At 35.8% G+C, this 16,609-nt stretch overlaps 1 pseudogene; it reads left to right on the top strand.

The window, feature by feature from the left end:
* Positions 1–3,455: 3,455 nt before the first annotated feature.
* On the top strand, positions 3,456–9,205 carry LOC143531163 (structural maintenance of chromosomes protein 3-like; annotated as a pseudogene).
* The last annotated feature ends 7,404 nt before the right edge of the window (positions 9,206–16,609 follow it).

Below are 16,609 nucleotides of genomic sequence, written 5' to 3'. Positions count from 1 at the left end.
ACTTCCACAGTTTTCAGCTCCCCAATTCAAACTACAAGCATATGGAGCAAAACCGTCCTTACTTCACCTACCCAAGCCATCACCCTACCCCTACCAACCACCTCACCACCCATAACAACCACAACCCCACCATCCACCATTATCTCTCCCAAACCGATCTCACGAGGGATGTCTGCGACACCTCCAGTATACGCTGATCCTATCCTAGATAGGATCGTCGCACTGGAGGAATCAAACGTCAAAAGGGCAGAACGAGAGATTGCCCTCCTCAAGCTTATCAAGGAGATGAAGTAAAGGGGTCTAGAGGACGAAAAAGAGAAGGTGGCCCTAAAGGAAAGGATACGGGTGTTGGAAGAGCAAAAAGCAACAAGTGATGAAGTTGCTGAAAATCAACGTTATTGACCAATACCTTCCACACCCGCATCCAAAATCTTCAAACTTTGATGAATCATAAGGCGTCCGAGAATGCTAATCTGAGAGCCGATCACGCTAGACTTGGAGATCGATTGGGCACACTTGAAAGAAATTTACCAAGTGCTAGTGCTCTCAGAACAAGCATTAACAAGAAAATTGAAGATGCCACAAGAAGGTGGGATATTGAGAAAGAAGCTACAAACTCACGAGTTGTTGATTTGAAAAATCAACTCGCTTTCTCCACCTCTCTTGAATTGCTCAGATCAGACATGGAAGCCATCAAGGAAAGAGTAAAAGATCAAGAGCGTCTGAATGAGCTACAGCTCAAAACAAATGAAGAGATGGTGAGCAAATACCAAGCGGCCTCAGACCTGATGGGCATTCAGGAAGACGAATTTCATGGTCTGGAGGATAGGCTTGATGCTGTTTTTATAACTTGGAGAAGGTCTAGTGAGACTTCTCAAGTTGGTGGATCGCAACCAGCCGCATTGGTTGCTGTGTCAGAGGGAGAGGCGACTGTTAGTCGGTTAGTACAACAGGGCGGCCAATCTAGCGGCGCTGGTGGTGGATATGATGGAGACGAAGAGGATGATGATGAGGAAGAAGATGACGACATCGATGACGTACATGACAGTTTTGATGATGATGACGATGGTGGCAACGGTGGTGGAGGAGATGGAGGAGCCGGGACAGCAGGAGGTGGAGGTGGAGCTAACACTCAAACACCTCCACAATCTCAACATGATACTCAAAACCCTGCTAACACCGGCTCAGCCAGTAAAGTCAGAGAGGATGATTCAATACTTGACAGCTTATACAAATATCTCATCTCTCCGACAGACAATACAGGTGTGCTCGTTGACTTTATTAATGCAGGTATAAGCTTTGAGGAGTTCATAGAGGGAACTAAAAAGGAAATGGCGGTGAATGAACAAGAAGATGACATCAATTACTCGCCAAATCCAGATACTCCTCCTGCTCAAGCTTCGGAGGCTCCTGCAACAGCTCCTGTCCCTGCACCACCACCAAAGAAGAAGCGTAAGACACATATCGTCACGGACTGTGCGTCTGCCCGCGTGCTTAACTATCCATATCACGATGACTCACTGATCATATATGCTAGATATGATCAAAGAAATAAGGTTTGGGCCATCAGACGCTACAGCGGGGATCTGATTTATCTTACTCATCACGAGCTGAAAACTCTACCTGAGCTTGATCTAAATTACTTTCAGAAAGCTTTAGGTCCTGGTGCTACTGGGAGTACCCTGGAAAGTTGGGTCCCGACTTACCTGCAGCGTCAATCGAAAGTCAACTACAAGGACTTCGAGCCAAATAAGGGTCGCAGATACCGGAACCCAAGAGAGATAGACCCGGCTACCGGAGAGCCTCGCAAGATGTGGAGATACAAGGCGCCCAAAGAATGTCACGAGATCTATCATGGCGAGCCTTATCTTCCCAACACTCTCCGAGATTTCATTGCTTGGGAATTTGACAACAAAACCAGCAAGGCCGTTATTCACTGCCGTGGTATGCACGAGATCAGAGTGTTTGACGAGTATGAGCTTATGGGACTCCACATTGAAGATGTAAAGAAGCTCTACAAGAAGCTGCTGGGAACCATCGAGGATATAGGCCGTCAGAATACCGACCGGATAGTGGAAGCCTTCAACAAGTTTGTGCATAGACTTGTTGAACTTCCACTGACCGAGGACGAATGCCTGATTTACGACACCGACGGGTTTCAATACTAAAGACTAGAGGGAGATTGTTAGTCCCATTTTGTATATTTAGTCTTTTGTATTGTTTAAGTTATATGTTTGGGCCTACGGGTCATTTTGTATATTGTTGGGCCACGGTCCATTGTAAAGAAGCCCATTGGGCAATTGATATATCATACTTCTCATGCATGCTTCCCTATAAATAGGGAGCATGCCATGAGAAGTAAAGGTTGTTGGTTTTTAAAAGTTTGATATACATAAGAAAATCTTTTGCAAGATCTCTATTACTTTCTCTCTCTCTAACCTCTCCTTTCTTTAACCGAAAATAAACTCAAGATCCGAGACCTCTTGGTTGCTTAGTGTGATTTCCGCTAGCACCAAGTTAGGTTGATCCAAAGACGTTGTTTGATCCACCCGACTTGGGACCTACAGGTTTATTCTCCGGAAGTAAGTTATTCCTTGCTCATTACAACTGATTATCATACATTTAGTGTTGTGGAACACGCTAGGCGCTAGTCGGCCCGGGTATTGAGTAGGGATTAATCATGATTAATAGGGTTTAGTCGAGATTAATCGGATAGAATTTTATATGTAGTATTTCAAATATACATATATACTCACACCAAATTTTATACCGATTTTGACAAAATAGCCATGGTAGGGTATCGACTAGCGGGTAATCAACGCCTAGGCTTGATTTTTACAACCATGAACTCGAAAATTATTTTCTAGGGTGAAGTTAGGGCAAAACAAAGAATTATTTGTTTACTTGATCCAAACAGTTTAGCTCCTTCCGAGTATGGTTTGCTTAAACTAGTGTATTTTGGTCGTATATGTGAAATTGTTTGTGGCAATTTGGCGTTGTATAACAATAAATGTTGTTTACGTGTTTGTGCATAAATTTGTTGAGCTAGCTATTAAACTGGAACAGTTTAATTGTGTTTGCTGCGTTAAGTGTGATTTTTTCGGTCTTGTGTGTACAACTTGTGTGTAGTTGCTTATTCTCATTGGAAGATTCAAATTGTTTTGGTACTTTTATATGCCAATATGCTTAGAAGTGTTGCATATATTAATCATTTTATGCTGATTTGCAAATATTTGTGCCTTATGTATGGGTTTGTTTAGTGTATTTGTGTCATAGTTAGTAATCTTCACTATTTATTTTAGGTAGTTTATGTACTTGTGAACACATTTTGTTACAAGTCTGGTAGTTTTGTAGATTTTTTTTATTATCATGTTGTTTTTTACACATTAGCTATGTTATGTTGACACATTTTCGATATTATTACCTGTAGGTTTGAGCAAGCTAAGTATATCAGAATGTACATAAAACAGGTAATTACTTTAGCTCCTTTCCTTTTTTTGCTTCTAAAAACTTCTACCTTTTAATTAGCTTCTTCTTGTCTTTAATTATTCATAATTCATCTAATTATAACATCTGCATTTGTTTGTGGGGCTGTGCTGCAGGTCATTATCGAGGGGTTTAAGAGCTATGAAGAACAAATTGCTATCGAAGATTTCAGTCCGAAAGTTAACTGTCTTGGTATGATATACTTTTTCATGTTTCCTTTACCAATAATACTCTTTTATTCTCGGGTAATGCTTTCTCGTTTTTATCTTTATCTGTTATCGTGGCTTGTAAATAATGTTTGCTATATTTTTATAATAGGCCCGCCACATAGAGGTGAGCGGGTTGGACCTATCATGGACCATGAGATTCATTAATGTTGTAATGAGTTTATAGTCTGCAAGTAGGGTTTTATTATATTTGATATTAGTTGTTGGCCAAGCCGAGTCACCTTTATAAATATATAACCATGATAAAGGCTATCGTATGAGGGATTATTGTAATCGAGTTTTGAGTTAGCTAGTTTCTTGATTATAATAAGACGAAAGTTCATTCTAAAATTGTGTGTTTGTTAGTGTTTTGATTATCAATTCGTTCTTGAAAAGATTCAACTAAGTAAACACTATGTATTCTATTCACGATAATCTTTGCACTATGATTATAATTTTTTCAAATTTAAACTGCAGTTGGTGCAAATGGATCTGGGAAGTCCAATATTTATCATGGTACGTGTAGCTCACTAACTTTTAACTAACTATTTATTCGCTCGTTTTGTTGCATCTCAACCTACCTGATTTATGTTTGCAGCGATTCGTTTTGTTATAAGTGACCCTTTTCATAACCCGTGTGCTGAAGATAGGCTTGCCTTCCTCCATGTATGTTGCTTATGTTTTTATGGTCTTATAAAATGGTCATATCAAACTTGTTTGCCATATTAAATAGTAAGTTTTATGTGAACATTGCACAGGAAGGAGCAGGACACACAGTTCTACCAGCGTTCGTTGAGATTGTTTTTGATAACACCGACAATTGTATTCCAGTAATGTTCATCATTTATTAGTGCATAATCCTTACTTTGTATACGTGTAAATTATGATCCATTCTCACATTTTGCTATGATGGTTACTCACAATGTTGATATTGCACACACATGCTTACAAGATTGCAAATGAAGTAGAAAGAAACAAAGGATATGACATTAAGATGCGCGCTACAATAAATAGCAGACTAGACACATAAAACTATAGTGACCCGATGGGATGAGGAGATGTAAATGTGTAACTTTTGTGAGTGATTCATCATGAAACATTTGTTACAATTAAGTTTAAAAGTGTCCAGTCATATCCTTTTATGTTCCACAATAAAAGAGAATATTATTTGGATGTTGCTGAATTTAATTAGTATGAACGGTTTCTGAATTTAATTAGTATGAATGGTTTCTGAATTTAATTTATGTGATTTGAAGGTTGATAACAAGGAGGTGCGGCTGCGAAGAACAATCGGTACTAAAAAAGATGAATATTATTTGGATGGGAAGCATATAGCGTGAGTACCAAGTAATTGATAATTTGAATTCTCTTATCTTCTTTTTTGAATGTTATGTAAAAGAAGCAAACACATCATTGTAGGAAAACTGAAGTTAAGAATATGTTGGGTGCCCGGTTCTCTCTTTCCAATCCATATTATGTTGCGCAACAAGACAACGTATGGCATCCCTTCCGTTTGAATATTTTGATCACAGGTGAAGTCTATATTTTTAATAATCATGCATTTTTTGCAGATAGCATCAATGGCCTTGATGAAAGATTCAGAACGGCTGGATCTACTGATGGAAATAGGTGGTATTCGTTTTTATGAAGAGAATCGTCTTGAAACCTTGAAAATTTTGCAAGAAAATGGCAAGTGATTGCTAAGATTGGTATTTATTGCACTTGGTGAATCTTTTCTTATATACTTTATTACTTTTATTATAAGATCAGGAAATAAGAGAAACCAGATAATTCAAATCCTGCAATACTTGGATGAGAGATTAAGAGAGTTAGATGAACAAAAGGCCGAGTTAAATAAGTATCAGCAGCTTGATAACCAGAGGAAGTCTTTAGCATATACTATTTATGATAAAGAAGTTAATGATGCTCGTTGGGAATTGGCAGAGGTAACTTTATCTATATAAGTTTCAAAGTTTTTGCTCAATTAAGTTTCCATCGCCATTTTTATAAGAAAGAATTCCTTACTAATCTGTGATTGTTGATAGTAATGCATTTCTTGTAATGCAGGCTCGTTTAGTTGAGTGCGAAAAGACCCGTCAAAATGAAGATAACCGAGCAGAGCAACTTATTAGTAGGAAAAACAAGCAAGAAGAGCTCACCAAGAAAATCAGAGAGTTGGGTCCATTATCATCAGACACATTTGAAACGTAATCATAGTCTCTTGACCTCTATTCTATTTGACTTAACTGAATTTTCGTTATTATTGGTTGATATATCTGCCAGTAGAGCTTGCAAAATGAGTTGGTCGGTCAGGTTGGGTATGGATCATTCTTTGTACGTGGTAAAAGTGGGGTGTGCATGAGTCAGTTTGTGTCATTTTGGGCACAAACAAAACAAAAAACAAAACGTTTTGGTTTTTGAGTTTTTGAAAATGGTTGGGTTCCAAACTTCTGGTCTTACCATTTGGGCTAAAAAAAAATTGGCCCAACATAATGAGTTTTGGCTTAAATCTTTCACCTACATCATTTTGTTTAGTAATTTATTGATTATTATACGTTTGGGTTACAGTTATTAGATGATATGTTTTTATATATTTTTAAAATTCAGATTTAAAAATGAAACTCTATAACTTCAGTTTGGTTTTTACAAAAACCTAAAATGCATAAATAAACTTTCGGTTTTTGTTAGTCTGTAAAATATGATTATGAAACTAATATTATTAGGTAATATTTGAATACACTTTTGGTGGGTATCAATCCGTTTGATCGCTTGGCTCATATGCCCTCTTTTTAGCTATCTTTGTATTTTCCCGTTTTAGCCCGCTGTAGAAAAAATATAGATTCAAATCGATCCATTAGTAAGTAAATGGAAATTATAGGGGAAATGAACTATCTTATTTGTTCTTGTTTATCATATCAAATGCAGGCATAAACAGAAAAGCTTAGAAGAATTATATAAAATGCTGCACAAGTGCAACGGGCAGTTAAAACAGTTTAGTCATGTAAACAAGAAAGCACTTGATCAGTATGCATACTTTTTGGATCAAAGAGAAGACCCCAGAGGCGACTACAAGACCTTGATGCTGGTAATGAGGTAACCTTAATCATATTTATTATAACTTTTACTTATTTTAAGTTTTGAGAAAGAAATATGAAAAGGAATATGAAAGTAGGCTTGTAAACATACAATCAATTGAGCACACACAATCAAACGAACGGGATTTTCTTGTTTGTGTTTGTTAGTAAAAGTAATGTGAAGAACAAAAGAACAATGTCTTAGGCCTAAGAAGTTATCAAAACTACACTAAGTTGTAATGACACAAATAATAATTAAATGAATATATTAACAAATATATACAAACAACATAAGCTACCGAACATAATTGAATGTAAACGAACGAAGATAAACGAATTTAAAATTGATGGACATAAATAAACTCCCCATTGAATGGTTCACAAACTGTTCATTTAACGCCTAATTCATTTAGAAGTCTAAAAAAATGTACATTAACTTATATTTTTTTTTTCTTCGTATGTTTTACTTTGAGAAGAAGAGGAAAGAAGTTAACAGTTTTTGTTGAAAATATCTTTTACATTGTAAATTATGTTAGTTTAGGTTGCTGGTAGTTTATTCCATCGATAAAACCATTTCAAAATTTTATTACAGAAAATCAAAGAGCTTGTATCAATAATGGATCAATGCAATGATGAATACATCGAGCGTACTTTGGAAGGTGTGGCTAAGCATTTTCGAGATGTATTTTCTGAACTTGTGCAAGGTGGCCATGGATTTTTGATCATGATGAAGAAAAAGGTCGGTTTTTTAGCGTTTATTTTATTTTTTTATGCACTGTCTATCTTTGTGCGAATCTAACTTACTTCATATACATGTCTTCCAACAAGTCAGGATGGTGAACCCACTGATAACGATTATGACGATGATGTGCCTCTGGTTGATGTCAACAAGTCTATTGAAAAATACATTGGTGTAAAAGTAAAGGCAAGTGTTCTCTACATAACCTTTCTTTTATCATAGGACTTAGGGGTGTAAAAAGCCCGAGCTCGGCTTGTTGAGTATTCATTAATTAATTTATATACATTTGTGTTTTTTTAATAGTTTTTAAGCTATAGTTTTATATATAACATAATGTGTATTGTTTAGTTATATTATTATAATTTTTTGCATACTAATTATTTTCACATAAATAAATATTTAACTTACTAAATATAAATTATATAAATAATAGGCTCGTTTAGGCTTGCAGTCAACTTGAGCTTGATAAGTGAAGCTCAAGCTTTGATTGTTTGTTAAACAAATTTACTTTAAGTCTCAAGCTTGAGCTCGTTTCAGTTTGGCTTGATTCGAGCTTTTAACGAGTTGAACTTGATTAGCTCATGAGCCGGATTGGGCTCGTTTACGACCCTAATCATAGTTAGAGGTAGCATGTATGATTTGAACTTGTGATGTGCAAAGGTTCATTTTGATTGAAGGTTAATATTGCAGGTTCTTTTACGGGACAAGAGGAGACACAACCAATGAAGCAATTGTCAATGGGCAAAGGACTATGGTTGCATTGGCACTGATATTTGCCATTCAAGGACATGATCCTGCTCCGTTTTTCCTGTTCGATGAGATAGACACAACACTAGACCCTCTGTATCGAACTGCAGTTGGAAGTATCCTGCCTAATATTTGAAGTTTTGTTGATGGTTTTTTAGAGGTGACAATACGGGTGGGTTGAGTGGGTTGGTTGACTGGTCAAAACTGATTTTTTTTTACGTCTCGGCTCAAAACACCGTTTAAAGTTATTAAAATGTTTTTTTGATTACAAAAATCATCTTATTTTGATAATAGAGCAAATACCATACAAAAACCAACATATTATGTTTTTCTCGTAAAAGTCCCTAACAATTTAACAAAGTCTAACATATGGAGAGATTTTGATGTGTAACTGTAAACATTGTTAAAAGAACTTTTATGAGAAAAACAGAATGTATGCTGATTTTTTTTATAATATTTGCCTTAAATGATAATGATCAAAACCTCTTGCATAAAATTACTCAAGACTTTGGTGATTTTCAACTCTTTTTGTTGACCCGTTTGAGATAACCATAACCCGGATTGATTCATTTAAATAATATTTGACTTGAATGATAATGATCAAAACCTTTTGCATAAAATTAATCAAGACTTTGGTGATTTTCTACTCTTTTGTTGACCCGTTTGAGATAACCATAACCCGGATTGATTCATTTAAAAGTAAATGGGTTGAAATTTCAACTTTTATTATTTAGTTTTGCATCTTTGACAACTCTTTTCTAGATATGGTTCGTAGCGTGGCAGATATGCAAAGTACACAGTTCATTGCGACAACATTTCGACCCGAGCTTGTGAAAGTTGCTGACAAGATATATAGTGTGACTCACAAAAACCATGTTAGTCATGTAAATGTTATCACCATGGATGAAGCATTGGATTTCATCGAGCACGATCAAACTCATAACGTTGAATGAGCTACACCTGGTAAAGTCAAAGTCAACTTGTTACATTATACTTTACAAAAGTTGTATTAGTTATATTGAAATCATACGATTATTTGAATAAAATGTATGGGAGGTTTCATTTAACTAAGTACTTTTTAGATTCATTCGAACGGCTTTAGTTTCATCTATTGGCCTGCTAGAGATAAAATTGGACTTAAATTAACCCATTAATAAATAAATGTAAAATTTCATTTTAGCTACTTTTGTATTTTATTTTAAAGTCACCTCTTAACAGGAATTTGTGTGTTTTAGATGCAGTGGCTCAACATAAGCCTGTCACGTTTAATCGCAACCCAAGCCTGACAACTGTTAACCTGAACCCGAAAGTACTCGCACTCATGAAACCTAAACCTTAATTTAATAAACCTGAACCCGACCCGTACTATTTATAGTCGAGTATCGATTACCTTTTTTTGGGTTTTGGGTAAACATGAAAAACCCGTTTAACCAAGTATGGCGTAATTAATAGTAGCATAGTCATTAAAAACGGTGCGCCTGGCTACCTAGGCGACTTTTTAGGGCGAGGCGGCGCTATTGAACCGACTTGGTTGACTAAAGTCGAAATTTTAGGAATAAAAGCGGCGTGTGCATATTTTTTTTATTTCTTTTATTTACCTTGATTTTATGTGATATATATACTTAAAACAACTTACCCAAAATCATAGTTATTAAACGCGATAGGTGCACACAAGGCGAACACGCCTCTCCCAGGCGCTAGGTGCTCGGCGCGAAAAAAAGCGTGGGCCTAAGACAAGAAAAACGCACTTAAATAAAAAAATTCACAAACAAAATTTATGATGGCATTATTCAAATACCAAAACAATTCAAAAGCATAATCTTTAACCATAGTTTTCAAAATCATATGAAAATCCAAAATAACCAAATTGTTAATACCCAAAAGCAAAAAAAAATCATAAAGTAATAAATATAAAAACGAAAGCCAAAAGATCTTCATCAATTAGATGCGTCATCAAGTTCAGTTACATATTCAGCTACCTCCACTTGCTCCTCCTCTTAATCTTCATCAATTAAACTTTTTAAAATAGAAGCCTTTGAAGTTGAAGGCTGTGAAGATCTCGTTGCCCTAACCTTGCCCGCTCCACTTGCATCTCATACTAGATTCCATGTCAAATTTCCATCATCATCGAACACCTGGTCATCATCTATCTTCCCCGTTAGCCACTCACTGCTATCATCGATACCATTCAATGATATTGCATCATAGACAACATCCGAATCACTACGATTCTTGAGCATGATGTTGTACTTAACGTACACAAGATCATGCAATTTTTGGTGTTTGTAGGTCCTCTAGATGGTGCTCACAACTTGACTCGGATCAATCCGTGTTGTTGGTTAGCGGAAATCACAACGACACTCGGATCTCGGATCTTAGTTATGGTTATGTAAAAGATAGAAAAAGAGACAAGTGGGTGAGAGAAAACTTTATTTCCTAAAAAGTTGTCTTGAATGAGAGTTGTTGAAGTGTTTGGAGAAATGGTAAAGTGTACTTTTTATGGGGTCCCCATTTCTCCAATAAACGTACAAAATAAACGTACCGAGTACGTAATACACCGACTAAAGCAAGCTAAACGACATACACAATCCTAAAAACAATATAGAATATTGGCCCTACAATCTCCCTCTAGGATTGAGTATGTCGAGAAACCTTCGTCAAGTTCTTTGCTTCGTCTTTATTTCTTGAAACTTAGTACTTGTCTTGATCCAGGATCTTGAACTAGATTGGATTTTGGACAAATCTTTATTTTCTGGTCTTGTAGACTTGAATTTCAATCTTATTTTCTAGGAATGATCGGCAACAGCAAATTTAGAAACATCAGATGCGGGAGGCTCGAAATCTAATTTTCTCTTGTTGACTTTCTTGTGCCGATTGCTTTCTTTCCTTGTCTTCAGGTAAAGTCAGTTCATTTTTAGATTCAATCACCGACTTTCACGCTCTCGTTTTCTTTTAAGCGCTTCAGCATCTGCAACTCCAAGCAGACTTGATCTTGATCCACCTGTCCATGTACAACTGCACAAAAGCTAAAACGAATAAGATTCGTTCACAGACCCTCTTGAGGGTCAAGAAGAAATCGTTCATAGGCCCTCCCAATTTCAGTCCCTCAACTTGTAAATGATTTGTTTAAGTCCCAGATTTCCAACGAACTTTGCATGAACGACCTTGACAACAAAACACATGATTTTGAATGAAACAAAGTTTAACAAAACATGTACGAACATAATAAAAACTTAAAATCTTTTTGGCATTTTCATATATTTTAAAATTACGAAAATATATACATAATTTATGAAGTTGAAACATAAAATAAAACAAAAGAAAATAAAACAATAAAATATAGGAGTAAAGATGAAATTAATATTATATATCAATAATATTTACAAAGGAGTTTACTAAATTATTTTAGTGAGAAAGATCACGCATGGAATCACATTATCTGTTAACGTTCTAGATCACACTTCTATTTGGACATTATTATGACAAGAACCCAAAGTCGATTGTAGATATAATTTGTCCACTTTAAACTTAACAAGTATTTAGATGCCAACATGATACGTTAAGGTACAATTAGGCACGATGCTTATGTGGTCACTTAGTCAGACATGTTACTGATTCCATCATACCTCGGGCTTACTTTGTGTTAACATATCATCTCAACTTGACTTAAACCTTTCTTATTTGATCACAATAGACTTATTAACACACTTGACACTTTATTTTTGTACACTTGACTAGATCTAGAAAAATTGAAATAAAGCAGAAGTTCAGGGCCTTAACGATCAGGTCGGATAATACCATATTATCGCGCAGAGATAGTCCAAGGCTTGAACAAAAGAAAGAAAACAAAACAAAGCAGAAGATTCAGGGCCTTAACAATCAGATCTTGTATGACTACAAACATAGAAAGTCCAAGGCTTGAATCAAAAATAAATTAAGAAATAAAGCAGAAGTTAAAAATCCCTAGACTGACTCTTTTTCTTGACTCTTTTCTTGATTTTTCTGAGTTTTCTGACTCTTTTTGTTTTTCTTTTCTTGACACTTTTCTTGACTCAATAAAATTTAAAAATGACACAGATTTTCATAAGACAACTGTGATCAGGTAAAGAGAGGCTTGGGTATGGCATGTTTAATTACATTTGAACCTTCCTTGATATGAATTCAACGGAATCATGCAACTGCTTCATAAACGTACAACCAATAGCATAGGCGAGTGTTTAAGTTTATATCACCTGACATTTACTCATTTGTCAAGCCTATCTACACATCAAGCAATGATCTTGTTGGGTTTTGATCTACTCTTTTCATGTGCTAGAATCATTAGAGATAATTTCTTATCATTTTCCAAGGGTTGGATCAATTTCTCAAAATTTGAAAATGTTAATTATCCGACTCCCTCTAAGCAGGAGTTCCCTCTAAACGGACAATTCCTTTTAGATTTTCTTAAAAGTAATATAAAATCTTTTTGGTAAGTCAAATGACTCATTTTAGTTTTTTTTTTTAACAAATTTAAAATCATTTTGGTGAGTTAAAGTTAACTCAATTTTCTCACTCTAAAATTGTGACATATTTTAAAAATATTTATAATTTTATAACAAAAAGGATAGATAGGTTGTTTTAATCAAAATTGATCATGCCGTTCTATTCAAACCAAAATTCAAATCGAGCATGATCGATGATTTTAGTGAAAAGGTCAGCAAAGTTGTTGTCAGATGGACTATCTTAAGCATGCATTATCACATTGTATAACAAAGTTGAAGAGATTCAAACCGAGACCCAACAGCTGATGCTGGATCCATCACTTGAGAGAAGCAGTTGGACGAGGCTAGTTTGAGAAACGCTCGATAAGTTGTTGTTGAACCATTTAAGCAAGGCTTCCCTTCCATGAAGTTTGTCATCCCGTGTCACTTATGAAAGACTCAAACACCCCATCGAATGGTTTAGCATCAAATAGCAAGGGTTCGTCTCCCATCATATGCCGGGTGCAATCACTATCTAGGTACCTAATACTATTGATAGTCCTCCTTGGTTGACCCTGCATGCACTAAGCGTTTAAATAGACATGGGTTCCCAGGATACTTTTGTCTCAGGAAGGTCAACCGTAAACCGACCAAACTTAATTTTAGGTCCCGAAAATTGTAGGTCCCGAAATCGGATCCGACAACGAACGGCTTTGTTCTTGATAAGTGCTCGAGACGGGTGCTGTAAATCAAACGACCAAACATAATATAAAGATAATATAAAAGTATAGGAACGATCTCGTTATCGGTTCAAAATTTTAATATATTAAACACAAACCGACCCTACCTAAGGTGAGCTCCCCTTGGGTGGGTGATTTACACCTTTGAAACACACACTAATAAAAACATACAAAAGTCCTATTTATAGCCTAACACAACATATTCTAGAAGCCTTATCCCATTAAAGCTAGACGCGCGTGCTGAAGTTCTCGTTTTGTGTCCGATTTTCTCTAATTTGCAGCAATTAGCTATTAGGGTGCTAAGCCTAACATGTAGTGCATCTGGGTGTGAAAGGAAATGGAGCACATCTGAGCATGTAAAAGATCAAACTCTTGTAATTTATTTAATAAGTTTGATTATTATTATCTAACACTTTTCATTTTTAACAGATTCATTTAAAGAAACGGAATTGGCTTGAGCACTGTAGGGCCAATATTCTATATTGTTTTTAGGATTGTGTATGTCGTTTAGCTTGCTTTAGTCGGTGTATTACGTACTCGGTACGTTATTTTGTACGTTTATTTTGTATGCATTGGAGAAATGGGGACCCTATAAAAGGGACACTTTACCATTTCTCCAAACACTTCAACAACTCTCATTCAAGACAACTTTTTGGGAAATAAAGTTTTCTCTCACCCACTTCTCTCTTTTTCTATCTTTTACATAACCAAAACTAAAATCCGAGCGTCGTTGGTGATTTCCGCTAACCAACAACACGGATTGATCTGAGTCAAGTTGTGAAATCCATCTAGAGGACCTACAAATGGTATCAGAGCGGGTCGAATCTTATGATTCAACTTCGCTCTTGATATTCGGGTTCTATTTCCGCGATTACCTGAACCGAGACGTTAAAGACCCGTTGAAGTTTGAAAATAAAGTTTGAATATCTTGAAAATAAAGTTGGAAATAAAATGGAAAATAAGCATGTTTGAAGCTTCTCCTTGTAGATCCGGATGTTTGGGATCTACAAGTTCCAGATCCGGGCGTTTCGGGAACCGTTCCGCCATACGCCGAAATTCCGGCAAGCCTACGGTTCTTTTCCGACGATGAGCAACTGTTGGATGAAGAATAGCGGGTGTGTTTGAAAGAGTCGATATTGATAAAAGTCAGATATGCTGGTTATGCTTTAAATCGACAAGAAAGAAGGGTATTCGGTGGTGGGTACCGGAGTGGCGGCTGCGGCGGTCGAGAATGTTATAACTGTGAAGGGCTTGACCGTTTGGCTATGGAGTGTAACCGTGCACGTGGCGGCGGCAGATATGTGGTGGCCGGAATATGATTTCCGGCGGTGATCTAAGAGATGGTAGCGGCTGTGGCAGTGGTGAACGAGGTATGGCTGAAGTTAGCATGAAACGGTCGGTAGTAGCGGCTGTGGTGGCCGGAAAGCGAGCTCCGGCGTCCGATACCCAGTGACCGGTTTTCCGGCAGCCGGTCACCGGTAACTATTTTCCAGTAGAGGTCATAATGGTGGCTGATCAGCTAGGGTTCTTGATTTGTAAACCGAAGCTTATGTTATAATCAAAATGATGGATTTATGTTACAATATTGTTTCACACTTGTTGGGTCTTGAAAACATCCTACCTTTATTTTTATTTTTATTTATTTTTTTTTTTATTTTTTTTATTATTACTTTTTTGTTGTTTTGTGTTTTTGTCTTGATCCATTTTGCATGAAAGGGGATAAGAAAGGGGATCCAATTTAACAACTTTGCTAGGATGTTTACAGGTCGTATTATTACTATAACCTGTTGAAATAGTTTCTAGTCAATCCCTTAAGGTATATTGTTGTATTCGTTAACTATTCCTTGAATTAATTACATCTGTACACTTTAGATATTTAATGAATGCAACTTGATTGAAAAGGTATAATATGACAATATTGCCTTAAGCTATTTTGTGCACGCCTATATTTTCTGTTAATTAACTTCTAAAAAACGTTAGGCTTAGTCCTAACATTGTTACAAAACTGAAAGTTGAATACCCATATATATGACTTTTAAACCTTAGTGTCCAATTCAGATATCGACTACTGTGTAATTGTGTCCTTATTTTATTAACTTTTTGACAACATTTTTAATATTGATTATACACACTACAAATTAAAATAAAATTCTTTTTTTTTAATGATTAAACTTTTGTACTTTATAAGGTTTTAATCCATTACATCGGGTTTCACACCTTAACCATCTTACATTTGTTAATCTATTTTTTTAAACTATAAACGTGGTTGTAATTAATTTTTTTCAGAGCATTTTGAGAGGGGTGAGCAATTCAGAGTTCCAACCCGCCAAAACAGGGAAACCGAAACCGAGCTGCTAGTTAAAGAATCGCTAAAACCGAGTCGGGTAAGTACTATATTTAAACCCTTATTTATATAGTGGCCTTTCCAACTTTCAGGTACCAACAACCATTCACATTCTCACTTTCCCGGTTATATACAATCCCTTTACAATATCATAAGCGATAGTCATCTTTCACTACCCTAAATCTGTTTAAAAATATAACTATTTTCTATAATATCTTAAGGCATTATAATCCATTTCTTAATCCCATCCATTAAAATATAGTGTGCTGATAAAATGGTGTTTTATTTTATAAATTGTCACTGGTTTCATAAATACCTTCTCGTAATTCATATTTACAATTTAATTGAAAACTAGTTCCATCAAGAACTGTTTACACAAGAACCACTTAGCATGGTTCTTAACCGAACATGAATCGTTAAAATACGGTTCAGTTCTAATTCTTATATTTAACATTTAACGATTCTGTTTCGGTTTTGTTCTGAACCTTTGCACAACCCTACGTTTCGATATAAATTTTATTGAAAGTGAGGTTGTATTCAAAATAAAGCATTGTTTAGTATCATGAACTACACCAAATGGCGGTACCATATGAGTATCGGATAAACTGTGATATCGACCGAACAACATCAGTATTGGTGTTGGTATTATCAAAATCAGTATTCGTTTTATGGTTTTCGATCGATACAAAGTATGTGGCCAATTTCTTTTATGGGCATGTTTTATTTCTTAAATTACTTGCGCTCGATAAATTAAAAAAAAAAACTAAAAATGCGGTTGTGATTTTCTTTTTCTAACGCATTGAAATAAATTTT

Source organism: Bidens hawaiensis, unplaced genomic scaffold (assembly GCF_021521415.1).
Source record: "Bidens hawaiensis isolate Kalapana, Puna unplaced genomic scaffold, B.hawaiensis_p1.1 tig00009086_1, whole genome shotgun sequence".
Taxonomy (NCBI): domain Eukaryota; kingdom Viridiplantae; phylum Streptophyta; class Magnoliopsida; order Asterales; family Asteraceae; genus Bidens; species Bidens hawaiensis.
This window is presented reverse-complemented; position numbering and strand designations above follow the sequence as displayed.